Source organism: Panthera tigris, chromosome B4, assembly GCF_018350195.1.
Source record: "Panthera tigris isolate Pti1 chromosome B4, P.tigris_Pti1_mat1.1, whole genome shotgun sequence".
In the NCBI taxonomy this organism is placed as follows: domain Eukaryota; kingdom Metazoa; phylum Chordata; class Mammalia; order Carnivora; family Felidae; genus Panthera; species Panthera tigris.
In genome coordinates, this window is record NC_056666.1 from 126,429,278 (window position 1) to 126,450,786 (window position 21,509).

Consider the following 21,509-nt stretch of genomic DNA (forward strand, 5'->3'; position numbering starts at 1 on the left):
ACCACCATCCTAGCCTCTCTCTGGAAAATGATACACATTAATTTGGTAGGGTTTCAAATTTGGCTGGAGACAGACGCAAAGTGACTGGTCCCAGGTTAAACTTGGGATGTTGAGCTTTTCTTGAGGGTAGCTAGTCAGGGCCAAATAGGCATCTATTTGTTTTTGTTTTTGAGAGAGGGGAGAGAGAGAGAGAGAGACAGAGACAGAGAGAGACAGAGAGAGAGAGAGAGAGACAGAGAGAGAGAGAGAGAGAGAGAGGCAGAGGAAGGGGGAGAGAGAATCCTAAGCAGGCTCTACATCCAGCACAGAGCCCGAAGCACTGGGGGTTTGGAGCAGTGGAAGGGTGAAACCACATATTTTTAATTTAGTTTTTAAATTTACCTCCAGGTTGGTTAGCACATAGTGAAATAATGATTTCAGGGGTAGATTCCTTAATGCCCCTTACCCATTTAGCCCATCCCCCCTCCCACAACCCCTCCAGTAACCCCCTTTTGTCCTCCATATTTAAGAGTCTCTTATGTTTTGTCCCCCTCCCTGTTTGTATATTATTTTTGCTTCCCTTCCTTTGTGTTCATCTGAGGGTGAACCCACATTTTGTAGTGCCATTCTGCTCTGCTGAGAATACACTGAAAGTTGGCAAGGGCAGTAGCAGGAAAACCAGTTAGAAGGGGACTGCAATAGCCAAGTGAGAGATGGTAGGATTCTGGATTCCGGATAGATTTTGACAGTAAGGATTATAGATTTCCTGATGGATTGATTAGGAGGGAAAAGGGGTAGTGAAGGAGGGAACACTCAAGGAAGACCCTAAGGTTTGAGGTTGAAAACAGAGCTTCCCAAGTTAAATGGGAGAAGGCTGAGGGGAGGCAAATTTGGGGGAAAGACCAGAGTTCAGTTTTGACATGTGAAATTGAATCAGTGTTGGATGTCCTGAGGAGATGTCTAATGCATAGCAGTCTTGGATACATGAGTCTGGAACTCATTTAGAATCATGATACTAAGTGAGGTTGACAAAGGAATAGAGGCGTGGGTTCAGGTAGAGAAAAGAGGAGGTCAGCACTGAGTCCTGACAGACCCCAGACCCCAGACAGTGTGAATGAAAGAGTAGAGGAGACTGAGAAGGAAGAGCCAGGGAGGCAAGTGTCCAAAAGACACATCTGATGAAGGACTGCTATCCCAAACACAGAACTCTTAAAACTCAATAGTAAGAAGAGAGACAACCTGATTAAAAAATGGACCAAAGACCTTAGCAGACACTTTTCCAAAAAAGATAGACAGATGGGAAATTAACGTGTAAAAAGATGCTCAACACTATATGTCATCAAGGAAATGCAAATTAAAACAACAATGAAATACCATTACACACTTCTTAGAATGGTTGAAATCTGGAATGCTGACACCACCAAATGCTGACAAGGATGTGGAGCTACAGGAACTCTCACAAATTGCTAGCGGGAATGCAGAATGGTACAGCCACTTTGGAAGACACTTTGGTGACTACTTACAAAAGTAAACGTAGTCTTACCATACGATCCAGCAACTATGCTCCTTGGTATTAACCCAAAGGAGTTCAAAACTTACGTTTACTCCAAAGCCTGCACAGATTGCAGCTTTATTTATAACTGCCAAAACTTAGAAGCAATCAAGATCTCCCTCAGGAGGTGAACGGATAAATAGTGATACATACAGACAATGGAATATTATTCAGTGCTAAAAAAAAATGAACTATCGAGCCATGAAAAGATGAGGAGGAACCTTAAATGCATATTACTAAGTGAAAGAAGCCAGTCTGAAAAAGCAACATACAGAATGATTCTGACTATATGATATTCTGGGAAAGGCAAAACTATGGAGCTACTACTACTACCACCACCATAACTGCTACTACTACCACCACCACCATCACTGCTACTACTACTACCACCAACATCACCGCTACTACTACTACTACCACCACCACCACCACCACTACTGCTACTACTACTACCACCAACATCACTGCTACTACTACTACTACTACTACTACTACTACAACAACCATTACTGCTGTTGCTGCTGCTGCTACTACTACTACCATTGCTGCTGTCTCTACTACTACTACCCCTATCCCTGCTCCTGCTGCTACTACGGCTGCTGCTACTACTTACTACTACTACTACTACTACTACCACCACCACCACCACCACCACTACTGCTACTACTACCACCAAAATCACCGCTACTACTACTACTACTACTACCACCGTGACTGCTACTACTACCACCACCAACATCACTGTTACTACTTCTACTAGCACCATCACCACTACCACTATTACTACCACCACCATCACTGCTACTACTACTACTACCACCACCACCACTTCTGCTACTACTACTACCACCAAAATCACCGCTACTACTACTACTACTACTACCATTACTGCTGTTGCTGCTGCTGCTACTACTACTACCATTGCTGCTGTCTCTACTACTACTACCCCTATCCCTGCTCCTGCTGCTACTACGGCTGCTGCTACTACTTACTACTACTACTACTACTACTACTACTACCACCACCACCACCACTACTGCTACTACTACCACCACCACCATCACTGCTACTACTACTACTACCACCACCACCACCACCACCATTACTGCTGTGGCTGCCTCTTCTACTATTTCAAATACTACTACTACTATTGTCTTTTTACTGAGTGCTTGCCATGTGTTAGCTCTCCACTATCTCTTCCCAGTATTTCATTGTCTCACTTAATCCTCACGGCAACCTTCAGAAGTGCTCTATTATTCCTAGCTTACAGACAGCCAAGCAGTCAGTACCTTTGCCTAATAATTTATATTCCTTCTGGAGTCCTGATTCCATTGTCAATCTCTTCTGCATCTAGAACAGGGTCTGAGACAGAGATGACACGGGCATGGCTGATGTGCCAGGGGCAGTGGATGCCATGTTTTGCTGTAGGAAGTGCACGAGCTGGCTTTGCTGACAGAGGAGTAAAGGGGGGAGCAGAGATACGAAGGGAGGTGAGCCAAAGCCCCAGGACTCATCAAGGGAGAAGTTGCGATCTCTGGGGAAAGTCATGGCCTCCCCTGGAATCAGGGCTGTTTAAGCCCTGAACAACACGGATTTCCTTATGGTGGTGGTGAGCCTAGTCCCAGAACCTCCAGCTGAGGCCAACAGGAGCCTCTGGACCCCTGAGTAAGACATGCTATAGGGGGCAGAACTGCCCTGCTCCATCTCAGCCTAAGCCCTCCCTTCTGCAAAGCAAACCAAACATTAGAGCCAGGCAGGGTCAATAGGTCAGAGTGCATGGAAGGGTCAAAGGTTATGGGTCCTGCCGGTGTGTGACATTCAAGTCAGGCAGGCGGGTGCTTCTTCTGAGTCCCAGGACCAACCGCAGGGGTAAGTATTTGATCACATCCAGAAATTCCCAATCCCTGACTCAGGCTGTCTCCAGAGGAGCTTCTGGAAGACCCTGACCACCCTGTGACAATGAATCATGGAGAGCTTCCCGGGGGAAGGGTCTTGGGAAGGGTTGGCTCCACCTCAGGGAGGGCCTCAGGCACAATCAGACTCCCCAACAGGGGCTTATGACTAGTGACCCTGGGGCCCATCAGATCCTCCACTGCCCCTACTGCTTACCAAAAAAGTCTGGATCACTGGCTTCCAAGGTCCTCACCACCTTACCATTCTTATCTACAACCTTATGCTCTATGACCCCAACTTCAAAGACATCCTTGTTCCTTAACATCTATTTTATGCCAGACACTTCACAGGCATTATGTTCTTCATCCATTCAGCAAACACAGACCGAGGGATCATCCTGGTCCAGGCATTGTTCTAGGCCTTGGGCAAACAAGAGCAATAGGGTGCCTGTCTTCATGGACACTCTGATGAGGAATCATCCCCGTTTTACAGTTGAGAAACTGAGGCTCACAGAGGTGTTGGGCTGCAGAACAGTGACTTGAACACGGACACGCCTAACTCCAACACAGTTCTTTCCATCCCTATACTTTTCTGTAGCCACCTGAAGCCCCTAGACCATGGTGGTGAGTCATACCTCCAGGGCTTTGCATGAGCAGCTCCCTCTGCCTGGAATGGCCTCCTCACCTCTTCTCTAACCAGCTGATCCCCTTTTGTTCCTCCAGGCTTTTCTCAACTTCACCTCCTTCTCTTCCTCACCACCTCAACACCCCCTCCTCCCTGGGCTGGCAGAGGTGCCCCTCCTACTTCCAGACACCTCAGGTCCATATCCTTGCCTGGAGTTGCTCATGGCCTTCTTTGATTGTTGGTCTCTACTGAAAGGTGGGCCCCTGTGAGCACCATTGTCTCCTCAGGTCTGAGTCACCAATGTCCAATGTGATTTGGGTCAGAGGATCAGGGCCTGTCGGTTCAACCTTCCCTTTGTCCTGAGATGCTTCCCCAGGGCATGGCATAGTTGGAAAACCAGTCCCCTGGAAGAAAGTTTTGGTGCCTGTTGAAATAAAGTGGCTTCTGGAGGAGCTGGCTTGAATCACTCATACCTCCACAGGAACAAGTCTTCCAGAGCTGGCTTGGGTAAGGAGGAGCTCCTGTCTGAAGGTCTTGCTGCCAAGGATGCCCTCTAGGGAGCACTGTGGGAGAGGGGCTGTCTGGGGAAGGTGGCTGTGTTTCTTTCCCCTTCCATACAGTTTAGTTTCCCCCCAGTCCCAGATGGCCAACTGAGCCATCCTCTGCTGCCACAGACCTCCTGCCATGTGAAGATTCCAGCTCTGACCAAACAAGGTTCTTCTATATCTGGCCTGTCTCAGCTCTTCCACCTGGATCTCCCTTCCCTCCCTTGCATCTACATTATACATTCCAGCAAGTTCTCAAACATTCTCTGAGCATACAATACAGTTTTACACCGCGATGCCTTGCACCTTGAACATTGGCTGAAAGGGAGGTGAGAGTCTCCATTTCTTATCGGCCAACCCCTTGTTCAGAATCTCCAGGCTGAGAAACTACTTTCCTCTGCTTTTCCCAGTGGGTGAGGTCTTGAATCAGGGCCAGAGGGACTCCAGAAATTCTCCCTATCTTAGTCACTTTTCTCCCATTGACCCCACAGCTGGCCAGAGAGGGAAGTGGAAACTCCCTAGTGTGGGGGGACTTCTAACCTTTACTCTCTGTGCAGGGACAAGATGGAGACTCAGCACAATTCCACTCCCTTCCCTTCCCAGCCCTATCCTGGGATGGGAGGGACAGAAGAACAGTGCAGGGGGCAGAGGTTGGGAACTGGTCTGGGGAGGCTGAGGAAGGTGTGGAGGTTGGAGGAAGGGAACTGACATCTAACATTTACAGAGAACTACTGAGCTCCAGCACCCATTGCAGATTTTATCTGTTACCACCCCAACTGTCATCTTAACCTTCAAAAGGTAAGACCATTCTAATTCCCATTTTACTGAGACTAAAGCTAAGAGAGAAATAAAATACCACAGGTCATTTTGGCATTTCCCAAAGGTGGCATATCCAGGTTCAAACCTGGTAGATGTCTTATCACTTCCACCCCACCTCTGCCCCCAGACCCACTGTACTGAGGCACTCTTCCAGAAGCATAAGGAACCTTGAGAGCCCTCAAAGACTGATCCTGGAGCCATGGAATGTTATACCACAAGATACCTTCATCCTGGTTCAAAGTACTCCCTCTATCATGTAGGAACAAAGGCCAGGGAGGTTTTGGTTGGTTTCATTTTCAGGAACTAGCAGAACCAAGATTCAGGTTCATGTCTTTTGACACCAATCTCTGCCCTTTCCATTCAGTTATCTACATTAACAACAGACAGCTTTCAAGGCCAGGTAATCATGCCCAAGTCTACTCCAAGTTCTGGAAGCACAGCTGCCATTCTGTCCTTGATGGAATGATGGAGTGACAGAGTGGCAAGGAAGGGCTCATGGCCCTTCTGTTGCAGGTAGTAACTCTTCTCTCACTGTAGCATGCCACCCCCACCTTCTCAGACCCATGCTGTTTCTTTAACAAATGTTGTGTAATGCCCTTTTACTATGTGGAAATGAAATTCCTGGTTAACCTACATGCACAATTAAAAAAAAATTAATAGGGTGCCCTAAATATAATATGAGAAATCAAGTAGAAATAATTCCTAATAAAAATTAAATAAAAATAATTTATAATAAAATAACATGTTTCCATTTATAAACACTCCTGTGACTACACTGGAAGACATAATGAAATAGTGTGATGCTTGCATTTATGCATAAAATAGCCATGATCTTAACATCTACAAATGTGGACTGATTTGGATGTTTCATTAGCAACTCAAAGGCCAGGAGTGAGGTTGCCATTGGTGACATGATTTGTTGAAACAACTCTTGGTAAGATTCCAACAACACAAAGTGAAGTCTACCCTGAATTTACATGGTGGTTGCATTTGCAGGGGAGCATATATTAAAACTGCTCCCTGTTCGAACGCTTTGTGTGCAAAATAATGTGGAGTTCAGTCCTAGGCTTAGATTATTATACATGGGTTTTCATCTGTGTGGTGTCTGGTGGGATAGTCAATGGCCCTGTGGGGTACAGGACTGTCCCAGGCACATCCCTGCACCCTCCCAGTAAGGGCCAACCCAAAGTTTCCAAACTGCATCCTGAGGAACAGTACTGCCCCCGTGGAGAACCAATGATCATATTTTTAAGCTTTACTCAAAGATTATTTCCCAACCTCTTAATATCTTTCTAAGGTATTCAAGCCCTGGAGTTAGCTGTGGGATCTGGATGGAAAAGGCTGCAAGCAAAAGAAGGTGGAAAGATCCAGAATCAGTTAGGAATCCATGTTACACTCCTTGCTGCTGTGTTTCCAGGTCTATCTGGTACATACTGGCTGATCAACAAATATCTGTGCAATGAAATTATTAGCTGTGTGACTTTGGGAAAATTTTTTAACTTTCCTCAATGCCCTCACAGTGAAATGCTGGTCATACTGTGGGGCTTCAATTTGAGAAGATTAAATGAACAAAGAGGGGAAAGCCTGGAGATGTGTAGAATGAGCTCAACAACATTGTTGACTGTTGATTGTTATTTAGTTGACAATAAAAATCAAAGTCCTGCTATTATGTGGCTGGGATGAAATTCTGGATCACGGAAAAGGTAACAGATGAGTGTTTTCAAATCAGCATATGACTAGACTACTTGACCTTTTGGATAGGTGGTTCCTTTCAACCTTGAGACTCAGCAATTCTGAGGCCCTTGTCTAGACAGAGGCGGTGGTGAGGAGCCACGATGCCACCCACACTTGCCCACCACAGGCCAGTGCCTTGCACATCCCCGAGGCCCTCCAAACATTCCAGGAGAGTGAGCTTCCTCCATTCTACTCCTCCACCCTGTTGTTTAGGTGAAGGAGAGAAGCAAACATTTACTGAGCACATCCTACATACCAGAAGTTGTATTTTCCCCTAAGTTATGCCATTAGATCTTAAGTTGGGATGAGGTGGGGAGCAATGTCCCATGCAGGAGGGACCGGGGCTCAGAGATGGTGAGTGACTTGCCCTGGGTCTTAGAGTGAGTGTGGGGTGGTGCCTCCTTGAGCTGGCTTTCCTTCTATCACAGTGGGGCAGCTTGACAGAGGCTCATGTAGAGCACCGTGGATATGTCCACCCAGGCTGCCCACTTCCCACTACCCAGCTCCTGGGATTTACCAGGCACAGAGTGGGGTTCCTCTGCTCCTCACCACTGGTTCAGAGGCACAGAGTTAAGATGGACTGGGAGAGAAGATGTCAGGACATGTCAGAAGGCCTTGAATGCCAGGGATAATGGGGATGGACTGGGACTAAGGCAATGAAAGATCTCAAGCAGGGCAAAAGATGCTCAGTGAGATGCTCTAAGAAGACTCTGTCCACCAGTGATGAACCAGGAGACTTCAAAACTGGTCAGGTGGCTGTGAGGGTTCTCCTTGAGTGCTTCTCTCAATCTCTCACCTCCCTACTGTTTCATTCCAGCAGGAACTCTGGGAGCTCCCAGGGGACAGGGAGGCCCAGCCAGTTCTCCCATCCAGAGTATGGCGGCTCTGCCAGCCTCTAGATGGTGGGGTCCACTGACTCTCTGTCTTCAATTCCTACTTTGACTTTGCACACAAGGTGCTATGTGTCCCAGGGTCAGCTGCTGCTCTCCTGGCCCTGGTCTCCATGGCAGCAAGATGATGGGCTTAGACTAATGGATTATCAAGAGCTCTCCTTTTATTTTTATGGGGGTGAGGCTTCCAGAGAAGTAACAAAACATGAGCTAGAGTCTAGGGGTGGATGGTGGAAGCCACATGCACCAGAAGAGGTGGTGACCCCCAAAGGAAAGGCAGCACATTACAGAATATCAGGCCCTAGGGGCAGTTCACTCCTGGTTCTTCTCCTATGTTGGTGGGGGACAGAGGACAAGAGCAAGATCAGGCCACCCAGAGGCCTTGGGATGTAGCCAGTTTGCCCTTGAGGGTTGGCATCATTTTTGAGCACTGCTGAGAGGGGCTGGACAAGTTCTTCTCTGGTGGGGGTGCCTCAGAACCCCTAGGATGAAGTCTAGTCCCAGAGAGGCTAGATCCTACAGATTCCTTTGATGATGACAGATGCTTTGTTTTTTTGGAGAACCAACAGAATTCCTTTTGAGCAAGATTTCCTTCCTCCATTTATTTATTTACTCTTTGCCTAGTGATTCAGCAAAACAACCTCAAAACCAGTCTCCATTGGGAGGCAGGAAGAACCAAACCTTCAAATATCAGTGATCCTGTGAGGTTTTTGCCTTGTGGAACTTTCCTTAAAATAACTGCATCAGGAGATTGTCCAGGGAGGGGTGGTGGAGGAAGGAGACCTGAAGGCAGAGTCCTGGGGGCTCCTGAAGGACTCAGGTAATTGGAGTGAGGACTCTCAACAGCTGCCCGTCCCTTTTCTCCACAGCAAGGGCTTATCATTGGTTTCCCCCACCTTGCAGATTCTAGAGGGGGCCATCTTCCTGAAGAAGGAATGGGTCGGGGTCTGAACTCTACAGTGTAAGATAAGTGACTTGAGTGATAGGCACTACGGTTATAGCAGTGGAATATGAATTGGAACCTTCTTGCCTGTGTCTGTATGTTCTTCACCCATGCTATAATATCCTAATTCTTGATGCAATGCTTTGGTTCCCTTAATTCAGTGGGAAAAACAAAAAAGTCTTTAATGCATCTAAATTGGAATCGGGCCAACAAGATAAAAGGTTGTGGAGGAAATAGTGCCAGACTGGAAATTCAGAAGATGTGGTTCTATTTCAGCTTTGGTTTATTAAGCCATGGGACCTTGTGTAGGTCACTTCCCGAAGGACACAGAAATGCCCGAGGTCAGGGAAACCTGGTGTTTGTAAGCAGGAAGTCTGGGTAGATCTGAGAACAGAGGTGCTGATGGGCAGAGCAAGGTGGGGTGGAAATCCTTGCCGAAGAGTCACTCAGACTTGAGTCCCATCTCTCCACTACTGGCTGCATGATCTAGGGCAAGTCAACTCTGTACCTCTGAGCCTCAGCTTTCCCTTCTTTAAAATGGGGGAAAATAGGGGCACATGGGTGGCTTAGTCGGTTAAGCGTCCGGCTTGGGCTCAGGTCATGATCAAGTCCCACATTGGGCTCTGTGCTGACAGCTTGGAGCCTGGAGCCTGCTTCAGATTCTGTGTCTCCTTCTCTCTCTGCTCCTCCCCCACTCATGCTCTGTCTCTCTTGCTCTTTCAAAAATAAATAAACATTAAAAGAAATAAAACAAAATGGGGGGAAATAGCCATCTCAAAGGCTGTTGTGATAACCGGAAGTGAGAGAATGCACAAGGAAGTGCTTCATAAATGGGAAAGCATGGGAAAAATATGAGGTATCATTACTCTAAGTACTTAGGAGGAAGATGGGTGCCTGGGTGGCTCAGGCGGTTGAGCATCTGACTTTGGCTCACGTCATGATCTTGCGGTCTATGAATTCGAGCCCCATGTCGGGCTCTGTGCTGACAGCTCAGGGCCTGGAGCCTGCTTTGGATTCTGTGTCTCCCTCTCTCTCTGCTCCTCCCCTGCTCATGCTCTCTCTCTCTCTCTCTCTCTCTCTCTCTGTGTGTGTGTCAAAAATAAACATTAAAAAAATTTTTAATACTTAGGAGGAAGAAATATTAGTCCTCAGAGAGCCCAAGTTTAAATAATAGCAGCTACTATAACAAGTATTATTATGGAGGGTTTACTCTCTGCCACCCTGAGTGCAAATGTATAAACTAATTTAAGTATATAAACTCAATCTTTTTTTTTAAGTATATCACATACACAGCAAATAGATAAAGTGCTCTCATCTTAAGAGTACTGCTTCATGAATTTGTACATTTGTATATATCATGTGAACTCACTGAATCCTCACTAAGAGCCTTACACTGCTTATTCCCATTTTACAGATATGGAAACTGGGGCACACTGAGATGCAAACACTGCATGCTGATAGCCACATGGTACTGCCTTAGGGATCTAGTCCATCAAGAGAGTGGCTGGAGAGTGGCTGGGAGACTGAGAGGTCCCCAAGAGGCCATTGGAAGATTCTGGCTCAGGGGGAACTTAGTATTCACCTGCCCAGGTGAGGAGAGCCCAGGGTCTGAAACAGAGGGCAAGGAAATGAATGCAGCTGAAAGTGGGAGGCAGAACTAGTCTTAGGAAAGCAAGTTCAAGCAGTAGGAGCAGTTCACACAGTAGAAGCAATGATTTGAAGCAAGGGGATAATGGCTGCTGATGGCCAGGGAGGGTTTTGGATGACTGATAGCTCTAAAATTTGATGTAGAAAATCCAGTTCTTGGGGCACCTGGGGGGCTCAGTTGGTTGAGTGTCCGACTTCAGCTCAGGTCATGATTTCATGGTTTGTGAATTTGAGCCCCACGTTGGGCTCTGTGCTGACAGCTCGGAGCCTGGAGTCTGTTTCAGATTCTGTGTCTCCCTCTCTCTCTGCCCCTCTCCTGCTCATGCTCTGTCTCTCTCTCTCTCTCAAAAATAAATAAACATTAAAAAAATTAAAAAAAAAAAAAAAGAAAATCCAGTTCTTGATCAACTGTTCTGGTGAAGTGGCAGAGACATAGATCAAGTTCAGAAATGGAATTTGTCCCTTTCTAAGTGGGCATGGTCCCCCCAGCTGGGACCCTGAGCAGGTGGCACTCATTTCCCTGGGGACAGCACTGCTTTCCAGAGCTTCCATTACACCCTCAGTAAAGAGGCAGGCCAAGGCTGGGGTGAGAAAGAAAGTCTGGGAGGCACCCAATTGCCCCACCGCTGGTGGTGATGGAGGAATTGGCGACCTGCCCCCAAATGATAGGAAGTGAACAGAACCACAGCAGAAGGCAGTTTGGTGCCCGAAAGAGCTCTGAGCTGGAGGGCAGGAGGCCCTGATTCAAGTCCTGGTCCCACCTCTGGCTTCACAGAACCTGGTACTCATGCCCAACCCTGGGGAAGTGGCATCTCCTCTCTGGGCTGTGGATCCCCCTCACTGTGGAATTAGAGGCATGAAGAAGATGACATCTGTGGCTTACACTTTAAAATTCCATGAATGTCTATGTCGTGAGTGGAGAACCTGGTGAGACTCTGAACATGGTGACTCCAGGAGGCCCAGGTTCACCTGCTGCATGAATACTGAATGGGCACTGGTGGTGGACGAAGCAATGGCAGGTATCCATCTGTCTGGCCTCATTCGCATTCCTGTTCCTTGGTCCTCTCTCTTAAAGGCCCTCTCTTAGAGGCTCTACAGAAGTCCTGAGCTCATGACTGCGATGAACATCATCTCCTTATTTGGGAGGCAGGAAGCTGCTCCCCACCCCCACCCTCTTCTGTCCACTCCCAGGACTCCCACTCCACGCCCCCCTATTCAGTTTCCTGCTTCCTGAGGGTCTTTCAGCTGGTGGGGGACCGGGACTACAATTGCTCTTCACTGATTCCAGAGCCAGCAAGAGAGTGTGGCTTGTGTGAGCCAGAGGTCCGGAATGAATATGCCGAGCAAAGGGGAAAGGCGGGGGCCAGGGTCACTTAGAACAAGCCAGTCCCAAGAACCTAAAATTAGCTCTGGGAACTGGAATGTTAGGGCTCCAAGGAACTGCAGCTGTGAAAAGAAAGCACGAGACAAGGAAGGAAAATGCACCCTGCCCACACCCACTGCACACTGCTCGCCCACGCCATCTGCCTTGGGGTCTCTAGAGCTTTTAACCCACCCCCAAAATATCTCCAGCCTGGCTCACCAGGCCAATCAGTGGGAATCCCCCCCACTCTCCTCCCATGTTGTCATTCTCCTCTCTGGAGACCGCAGAACAACGTGGCCTAGGATCCCTGATAGGACAAGGTTTAATTGGAAACAGGAAAGAGGAGGACAAGTTCGGGTCTGGGGTGGTGACCATAATGAGAAAATGACAGGCCCACTGAAGTGGGGGGGGTGACAGTGCAGGAAGGTCACATGGCAAGGAGGGCCCGCGGGAAGGCCCCCTGGGAGAGCTGGGCACGTGTGTGACAGCAGGCACACTGACCAGGGGCAGCAGACTGGAGAAGAGCTTGAGGAAGGGGGGGGGGAACTGGGGGCTGTGCTGTGTGCACCCCTTTGCATACATACAATTGGGTGGTTTTCTTTGTTGTTGTTTGTTTTTTGTTTTGGAAAAGACCATACACTAGTGAGTGTGTGATCCTGTATTTTTAAGTGACTAGAGCTCATGTACCAATTGCAGGCCATGGGGAAGAACGTCCAGGAGAGGCAACTGGTAGAGTGATCCTTTACAAGCTAGGCTTGAGACTTGGGACCTGGAGTTCCAGGGGATCCAAGCACTAGGCTTCTTCCTCCAGCTCCTTGTCCAAATGGGAGAGCTTGGTTTCCAAGGATTTTTGCTCAAACCCAGGGAATCTTGCATCTTTGTGGTATGGAGACTGGGGGAGGTATTCAGAGCCATGGGGAGAAGGGCTAGGGGTGTGGGTGAGCAATGGAGCTTTTCTGAAAGCCTCTATGGGAAGGGACAGGGTGGAAGTGAGATCTATTGAGCACCTTTTGCCCTTTTCATGCCAAAGGCAGCTTTTCTTGCTCTCCTCCTCACAATCACCTAGAATGGAAACTCTGAGGAGAAATACGGAATGTCTACTTTATTAAAGTATCCCCTTGGGAATAATGCCTGGCACATGGTTCCAAAACAAACTGTTGAGTGGATGTGATCTTCCAAAAGCTCTGCAAGGCCTGTATTATCCTCTTTATATATATATAAAGATACATACATACATCTACATACATATATATAGATATATATATGATATATATCTCAAGCTCCCACAGCAAGTAAGAGTCAAGGTTTGAATCCCTGCGGCTCATAAGGTCATGCCCAACGCATCACGTAGCCAGCCTCATCCTTATGCTATACTGTTTATAAAGTTAAGCGATTTTGTCCTGGGTTCCCATCTTAGCCTCCATGGGGCTCCCACACTTTTGCCATACCACTGAGAACCAAATGTCTTGATGCTTTTCCTCAGGTACCCAACCTAGTCCACGACTTCCAGATATGCTTTAATTAATCCTTCCTCAAACAAACAACAAACAAACAAACAAAACACTGATCAGTCCTTTGTACTCTTCATTCAGAGGTCACTCTAGCTATGTGGCTACGGGTAATAATCCCAGCTGGATGATGCATTAACTGGTCTACACTCATAGACTGCAGAATTAAATACATGTATACTAAAATACAGTAAAACCTTGGTTCATGAGCATAATTCATTCTGGAAGCATGCTTGCAATCCAAAGCACTTGTGTATCAAAGCGAATTTCAAGAACCATTGGCTCAGTTGTGATCACGTGACATTCAGCATCACCTACTATTCATAAAGTAAGACATCACTTGTTTATCAAGTTAAAATTTGTTAGAAATGTTTGCTTGTCTTGCAGAACACTCACAGAACAAGTTACTTGCAATCTAAGGTTTTATGTACATGCTTTGTGCATGCAGTTCTGATAGATCTTTGGGTATTTGTAGAAAATGGTTTCTTTCTCCTCTCTCCCCTCCTCCACCCTTTCTTCCTTTTTTCCTTCTTCTGGCCATTCCAGTATCTCTCCCTCCTTCTCAAATGCAAGCTGGTGGAAGGCATGTGCCATCCATAATAGAAGGGATCTTATTTTCAAATCATCAGCAATGACTTAGTTCCTACTATATTTCAGGACTGTCCCACATTTGTACACTTTCCACCTCTGCCTGCTCACAACTCCTTTTCCTCTGCCTACAAACATACTTGAGCTTTGCTTTTATAAACAAAGTATTCTTTTTATCCCTTAAGTAGTCTTCCCTTCTTGTTTTATCTCCATATTTCTTCAATGAATATTCTCTCACTATTGCTTTTACAACCCTCTGCAACCCAGCTTCTGATCCAACTGCTTTTCTAGGTTTGTGCTCTCAAAGAATTGCTGGTGACTTTTTAAAACACACACACACACTCACACACGCACGCACGCATACACATTTATTTGCATGTTTGTTCTTTCCTCATTTTGAGATCTTTGTTCTGGTTAAATTTTCATTTCACTAGAGTACATCCCTAAGTTATTCCCTTTGAAAGAGTATACAGATGGTATGCCTTGAGTCCTTGCATGTTAGAGCCCCTCTAATAGGAATGACATTGTGACCGGGCAAGGGAATCCTGTAAAATGCACATTTCTTTCAGTCTGAGAAAACTGTTCCACTGCCTTTGAGATGCCAGCGCTGCAGACGAGTGGTCTATTGTCAGTCTCCTTCCCTTTCCTTTGTAAGTAGCCTGTAATCTCTCTTTCTCTGAATACTTTTCAGGTTTTTCTCTTTACTCTGCAGCTCAGACTTATCATCAGATTTTGTCTTTGTATTTATTTTGTCAATCTTTCGAGGACTCAGAGAACCCCTCTGATCAGATGACTCAGGGCTTTCTTTAGTTCAGGAACATTTTCTTCTATTTTATCTTTAAAGTATCCCTTCTCTTCCAGGAACTACTTTTTTCTCTTTCCAAAGCTCCTATTATTTGTACATAATTCTCTTGGGTCTTTTCTTTCATGCCCCTTATATTTTGCTCACAAGTTCCTTTTCTTTGCATTTCTACTAAGTGCTCTGAGGTAATCCAGTACTGGCTTCCTTTTGGGCATACCCAGAAGTATTTCTCCTTCTCCCTCACCTCCCTGAATGATTTTTCCTCCCTTTCACTGAACTGTCTCATTTATAGGCTTCAGGAAGAATATGCTTCATTTAATTTTTCAGCCCCTTTCTCTGCCTTTTTTGATGAATACTTTCTTCTTTCCACTCCCTAAAATGGGAGTGTTTCCCAAGTTTATGCTTTTCTCTTTATACTTCCTTTCTTGGACTTTACACCTACTTTCTCAGTTTCAATGACTCCCTCTTTGCTGATGCCTCTACCTTTATCCCATACCTTCTCCTAAGCTCCAGATCACACGTATAATCTGTTTCGTGGCCATTTAAACCCATAGGCACTCAAACGTGTTCAAAACTGATCTTGCCTTCCTACTACACATGTCATTCTGTTTCATCTGATTTTGGTCTCAGCTGCAAAGGTGATTTGAATATACCATGTCTGAACACGTCTGGAGAGGAATAAGACCATTAGTTTGAGGACTCAGGACTGCTGTCATCCTAGTATACTCCCTAGAACATTCACTGTCCCATTCTTTTGCTTTGCACGAGAAGCAACCAGAGGAGATCTGCTGAAGTTCTCACCACCACATCTACTCACCTTACACTGTCCTTACACCTGTCACCATACACTGTGCCTTCCCTTAGGTTCCTCTGGATGAACTCTGTGCTCCTACCAACAGGAACTCTTCATTGTGCCCCAGATATCACTTCCTTTCACCAATCTTAGGACACTGCTCCACCAGTTTCTCCTTTCTCTCCTGTTATCTACCTTTCCTTTATGGTTGAAACATTCTGGTTGTCATTCAAACATGCTACTGTAGTATCTCCCTTAAACAGAAAACCTTCTTCTTGACCCTATATTCTCCTCCAATTACCAGCCTATTTTTCTATTCGCCTCTATAGCAAAATCTCTACTTCCGCTTCCCCTCTTCTATTTTCTCCTGAACTCTCTCTCATCCCTCCACAGGTCAAGGTCTTCAATGACCTCCACATTGCTAAATGTGATGACCAAATTGCAACTCTCATTTTACTTTACCAAGCAGTTGCATCTGACACAGTCGATCACTCCAGCTCCCTGGAACACTTTCCTCACTTGGCTTCTGGTACATCACTCCTGATTCTCACCCACTGCTTGATCTCCTTTGTTGATTCCTCCTTATCTTCCTGATCTCTAAGTTTTGAAGTCCTCTTGTTTATGCTCTTTTCACTCCACACTCCTTCTCATAGTGATCTCATTCAGTCTTGTGACTTTAACTATCACCTACATACTGAAGACTCCCCCAAATTTGTATCCCCACACAATCCTCTTTCTCTACCCCAGGTTCAACGTCTTCAACATCTCCACTCAGATGCCCAAAAGGCATTGCTAGTGAAATATGGTAGCAGCCAACCTCTCTAACTGCTTGACATGTAGACTTTCCCATCTCAGTGAATGGCAACTCCTTTTATTTGATCAGCCCCAAAGCCTTGGTGTCACCCTTAGCTTTTCTCTTTCTCTTATACCCCACATCAAATTCATTGGCAAACTCCATATGCCACACCTTCAAAGTAAGATCAGAATTGACCACAGTCTACCATATCTGTTGCAAACCCCTGCTGGACCAAGTCACCACCACTTCTCCTGGATCCCTGCAATCACCTCTGTCCACTCTCTCTGTTTCTGCCCTTATCCCACTATTTCTTCTCCTCAGGGCAGACAGAGTGTTGCTTTCAAACATAAGTTGGATGTCATTCTTCTGCTCAAAGCCCTGCAATGACTTCCCATCTCACTCTGAACAAAAGTGAAATTCTTTATCATGAGCTACAAGGTCCCATACAACCTGCCACTCCTCACACCCATCCTATCTCTGATCTCGCCTCCTGACTCTCCCTCTCACTCCCTTTGCTCACTTGCTGCTCCTTGAACACACTAAGAACACCCTCATCTCGGGGCCTTTCCACCTGATAGTCCCTTAGTCTACAAATTCTTCTAGATATTCACACAGCTCTCTCCTGCTTTTATTCATGTGCCCACCTCATCAGAGAGACGTTCCCTCACCTACCTATACAATACAGCAACTTCCTTATTCCTGACATTTCATATTCCCCAATTATTATGTGTGTGGCCTGAATCAAGGTTCTTAAGTAAGTGTTCTGCATCTCAGTTTTCTCCCCTGACTATAATAAGAGCATTCATAAGGATGCTGTGAGGATTAGAGCTAATCCATGTAAAGCATTAGAACAGTGCCTGGCACATAATGAGGGCTCAATTCAATGATGGTTATTATTATTATTATTATTATTATTATTTTATACAACTAGACTGGCCTCCTTAAGTTGTTCCCCACATGGATGTTAAAATTCTGAAAACTGAGTACCAGAGAGAAAAAGTTCACCCACAGAATTAGTGATGGACAAGACACCAGAAGCAGCCTTCTAACTCCCAAGCCAGGCCACCCTCCTGGGATACCCTCCATTCTGCCTGTTATACCATGGACCCTGCCCAGGCCAGCAGAAACCATACTAAGTGGGGAATGGGCTCCAGGACCATGCCACCTACTGATGTTAGGCCAGTTACTCGACCTTTCTGAGCTTCAGTTTCCCTTCTGTAAAATGAAGATATCATCTGTCTGCCCTCCTCGCAGGGGAGGATCACATGACATACCGATCTCCAGAACGGATGCCCCTACTCAGGGTACATGATTAGCCATTTCAAATACCCCACGGAAAGATGAACAATGTCCACTGTTCATTTTCAAACTTGTGGAGTGTGCAAAAAGGATGCCCAGTCCACATGAAGCAGAACCCGTGGGCTTGTGAGGTATTCATTTATTCCCACAGCAAACATTCACTGATCACCATGCTTGTGCTAGTTTTACCAGCCAAGGAGGTCACTGGAAACTAACATCTGTTTCCATGACCAGACAATGAAAGGGGAAGTAGAGTACATTTCTTAGCAAGCTGCTGCTTGAGAAAGTTCACCTTGGGAAGGGTAGTTGTTTGCTGGGAAGGATGGACTAGGATGTCTAGAGAGAACTTTCAGCCCAGAGAGGATGGGCAAAATCCTCCTAGGACATCTGGAAAGGCCATCGGGCCTGCAAAATAAGGTAAAGAAAGGGTCCTATACTAGAAAACAGAACTTGTTTGCTAAAGACCTTTCTCATTCTTTCTGTGCCTGAAGACAGTGTAGGGCCATAGAAGAGATAAAAGTAGGACCCGAAGATCAAAAAATGTTGCAGATGTTGGTGTTGTTTTGTTATTATTTTTTTGCAAAGGGTGGGGGCAGGGGTGAGGAAGACATAGGCAGTCCTTGGAAGTGTTTACAAAATGGCGAACCCTGATGTGGGCCAAATGCAGATGTAGGATGAGATGTGGGGCCTTAGAAGGCAGATCAGGGGGTGGGAGCTGACGAGTCTGGGAGTGGCTTCCCTATCCTTCTAGAACAGGGTCAGCAAACTTTGTAAAGGGCCATGTGATAGGCTGAAAAATGGTCTCCCAAAGATAACCACATCATAATCCCCAAAACTTGTAGTTTCTTATTTGAAAAAAGGGTTTTTGCAGATGTGATTAAGTTATAAGGGTCTTGGGACAGGGAGATTATCCTGGACTAGCTGGGTGAGCCCTAAATGTCATCACATGGATCCTTATTAGTGGAAGGCAGAGGGAGGATTAACACTCACACACGAGCACGTGTGTGCCTGTGTGCAACCTCCCCCGGGGGCCACGTGAAGACGGAAACAGAGGTTGGGCAGATGCGGCCACAAGCCCAGGAATGTTGGCGACAACCAGAAACTGGAAGAGGTGAGGAAGGGATTCTCCTCTAGAGTCTCCAGAGGGAGTTCAACCCTGCAGACACCTTGGTTCCTGTCCAATGACACTGATTTTGGATTTCTGGCCTTCACAAATGTGAGAGAACAAACTTTTGTTGTTTGAAGCCACCAGTTTGTGGTATTTTGTTATGGGAGTTCTAGGAAACGAACATACCCATTATCTTAATAAATCTTAATAAATAATAAATAAATCTTAATAAATCCTCAAAGTAACCAGGAGGTAATAAAATCTGATCACTTATTATGTGCCAGAGAGTTTTTACTCAGTATTCACAACAGCCTTGGGAGGCAGATACTGTTACCTTCCCATTTTATAGATGAGAAACCTGTAGCCCAGAGAAGAGATCTAACTCTTCTAAGGTCACACAGCCGGCACCTGGTTGAGCTGGCCTTTGAACACAGAGGTCTGGCCCCAAGTTCCACGTCCTGGGCCACCTTGTGGTGAGCTCCCTGCCCACAATGGCGCTCTTTCTACTGAACCACATGACCTTGAGCATTTGATTCCCACTTTCCTAAGTGGCAGTAAACTAAGTGGCCTCCTCTGGGGTCCTGTGGGGATCAGATGGGACAGCGGACAGGAAAAGTGTTTGGTAAACTACAAAATGCAGTCATGGGGGAAGCATAAGAATTCAAAGGAGAAGCAAATCTGCTTACTGGCTGGGCTTGGCGAGGCTGCTCTGGACACTGCTCTGAGGTAGGTGGGGCCCCCAGAAGTGGAGGCCACCCCCTGCCCCCTGGAACATACACAGGGAAGTTTCTAGACCCATGGGCAGAAGTGCCCATGAGTGACCTCACAGATGTCACCCCCAAAGCCCCCATGATGCCGACCCTGCAGGTGATCACTGGACTTCAAGGCATCAGTTTTTCAAGCTTGAGCCCTGCCTTAAGCTTATTAGTATCTCCTCTGACTTGCCTTCTCTGAATTTTTCAAAATGAGACCAACCCCTCCCAGAATCATACAGTTTCATTCACTGTAATGACTCCTTTAGTCCACAGAGAAGTAGACATTCAGTGACCTATCCAAGGCCACACAGCAAGTGTGTTCTGTCCAAAGTGCCTGTGGATTTTGATGTTCTTGGCTCCTCCTTCATTCCAGGAAGCTGGGAATTCTGTCTGGTGGGGAGAATCCAAGAAGGGGGTAAGCTGGCATTTGGGCACGTTAGCTTTCATTTCATGGCCTGGAGCCAGCCCAACACTCTTCTACCGATCATTATTACACACAAATACTATTGCTCCCAATGCCCCGGGAAGACCCCAACCTCAGTGAATTTGTCACTCGGCCCAAGAAGCCGAGCTTGTCCTACCATTCAGTCATCCATGCATCCCACATTCACTGAATTTGTTGAGCTCCTATGTGTCAGGGATTGTGCTAGTGCTTGAGATGTAAAGAGCAAAAGACAGTCTCCTCCCCCAAAGAAATTCATAAATTAACAGGAAGAGAGGCAAATAAGTAAATAACTGCAGCAATCCTGAAACTCACACATTAGCTTTTCACATTTATTTCTGCCATTTACTTGTAACAGTTTACTATTAATATTTACTTAGCATTTTCTTTGAACCGACTCATTTTTTTTTTCTCATTATATGCCAGCTCTGGGTTTATTTAAGCAATACCATGAATTTGTGGATTTAATTTGCTAGTTAAATTTTTTATGCCACATAATGTGCTGAAAAGTTAACTGTAAGATAAAAAGTTCGTGGGGACACTGCCTAAAACGTGGGAAACAGTAAATTATTGCAAAGGAGGGTGATACGTGCTACATTAGAGGTCTGCAGGCTGCCAGATCAAGAGGAAAATGCTTTTCTCCTATCAGGTCATGGCTAGTCAAGACACATTAGGGTTAACGGTTTGATAAGCAGCATCTCAAGGCAGGAAGTTTTATGGCAGGAAGCAGATAATTCTATGCTTTCACCCCAGGATCTCAGAAGCATTAACTTCTCAATGTTCCCGCCATCTGAGGGAGAGGCCATTCTTGTCTCCAATTTTCTAGACCAGTTTTCTAGAGACTACAAGCGGAGGGGATCTGTGATGTAAGACCACATTTTTCAACCTTCTGCTTCCATCAGACCCAATGACAAATGACATTCCCATGGGAGACATTCTCATGGGTTTACGCCGGGTGGAATGTAATCCCCAGGGCTTGCATTTAACTGCAGCCCCACCCGAGAGAAAAACAGGTCAAAAAAATGCAAAAGAGGATGACACCATTATACAGATAATCTTGAGTATGCTTTAATTATTTCTTAAAAAGGAAATAAGCAGAAAACTGTGGGACTTTCATTATTAACAAAAACTTATTTGTAACACTCCCTTGCAAACAAATGGAACACACCAGTCTATTGGGATACTAATAGTATTAATCTACTCTGCAAATATTTACTGAGCACTTATTGTGTGCCAAGCCTGTGTTAGACAGTGGGGTTATGGTGAGGGCCTAAGACAGATAGATACAGTCTCTGCCTCCATGTGGCTAATGAAGGAGGCTGATGTTAATCAAATAATCATCCAAATAAATGTACAGTGTGATGCATACTACAAAGAACTGATATATGGTGCTGGCTTGTAACAGTGGATTGTGATTTGGTGCTGGAGG

The 21,509-nt window shown here is 45.9% G+C and overlaps 1 protein-coding gene and 1 long non-coding RNA gene across 9 annotated transcripts in view; one reads left to right on the top strand and one right to left on the bottom strand.

Moving 5' to 3' along the window:
- The window catches only part of SYN3 (synapsin III), a 460,089-nt gene that overhangs the window by 198,531 nt on the left and 240,049 nt on the right, over positions 1-21,509 (bottom strand). The window lies entirely within an intron of this gene.
- Positions 3,880-7,084, top strand: LOC122240452. Of its 2 annotated transcripts, XR_006220220.1 has the most exons (5): positions 3,880-4,555; positions 5,318-5,391; positions 5,540-5,668; positions 5,777-5,925; positions 6,710-7,084. It is a non-coding gene; the product is annotated as an uncharacterized LOC122240452 (long non-coding RNA). The 2 variants fall into 2 exon arrangements; XR_006220221.1 differs by lacking the exon at positions 5,540-5,668.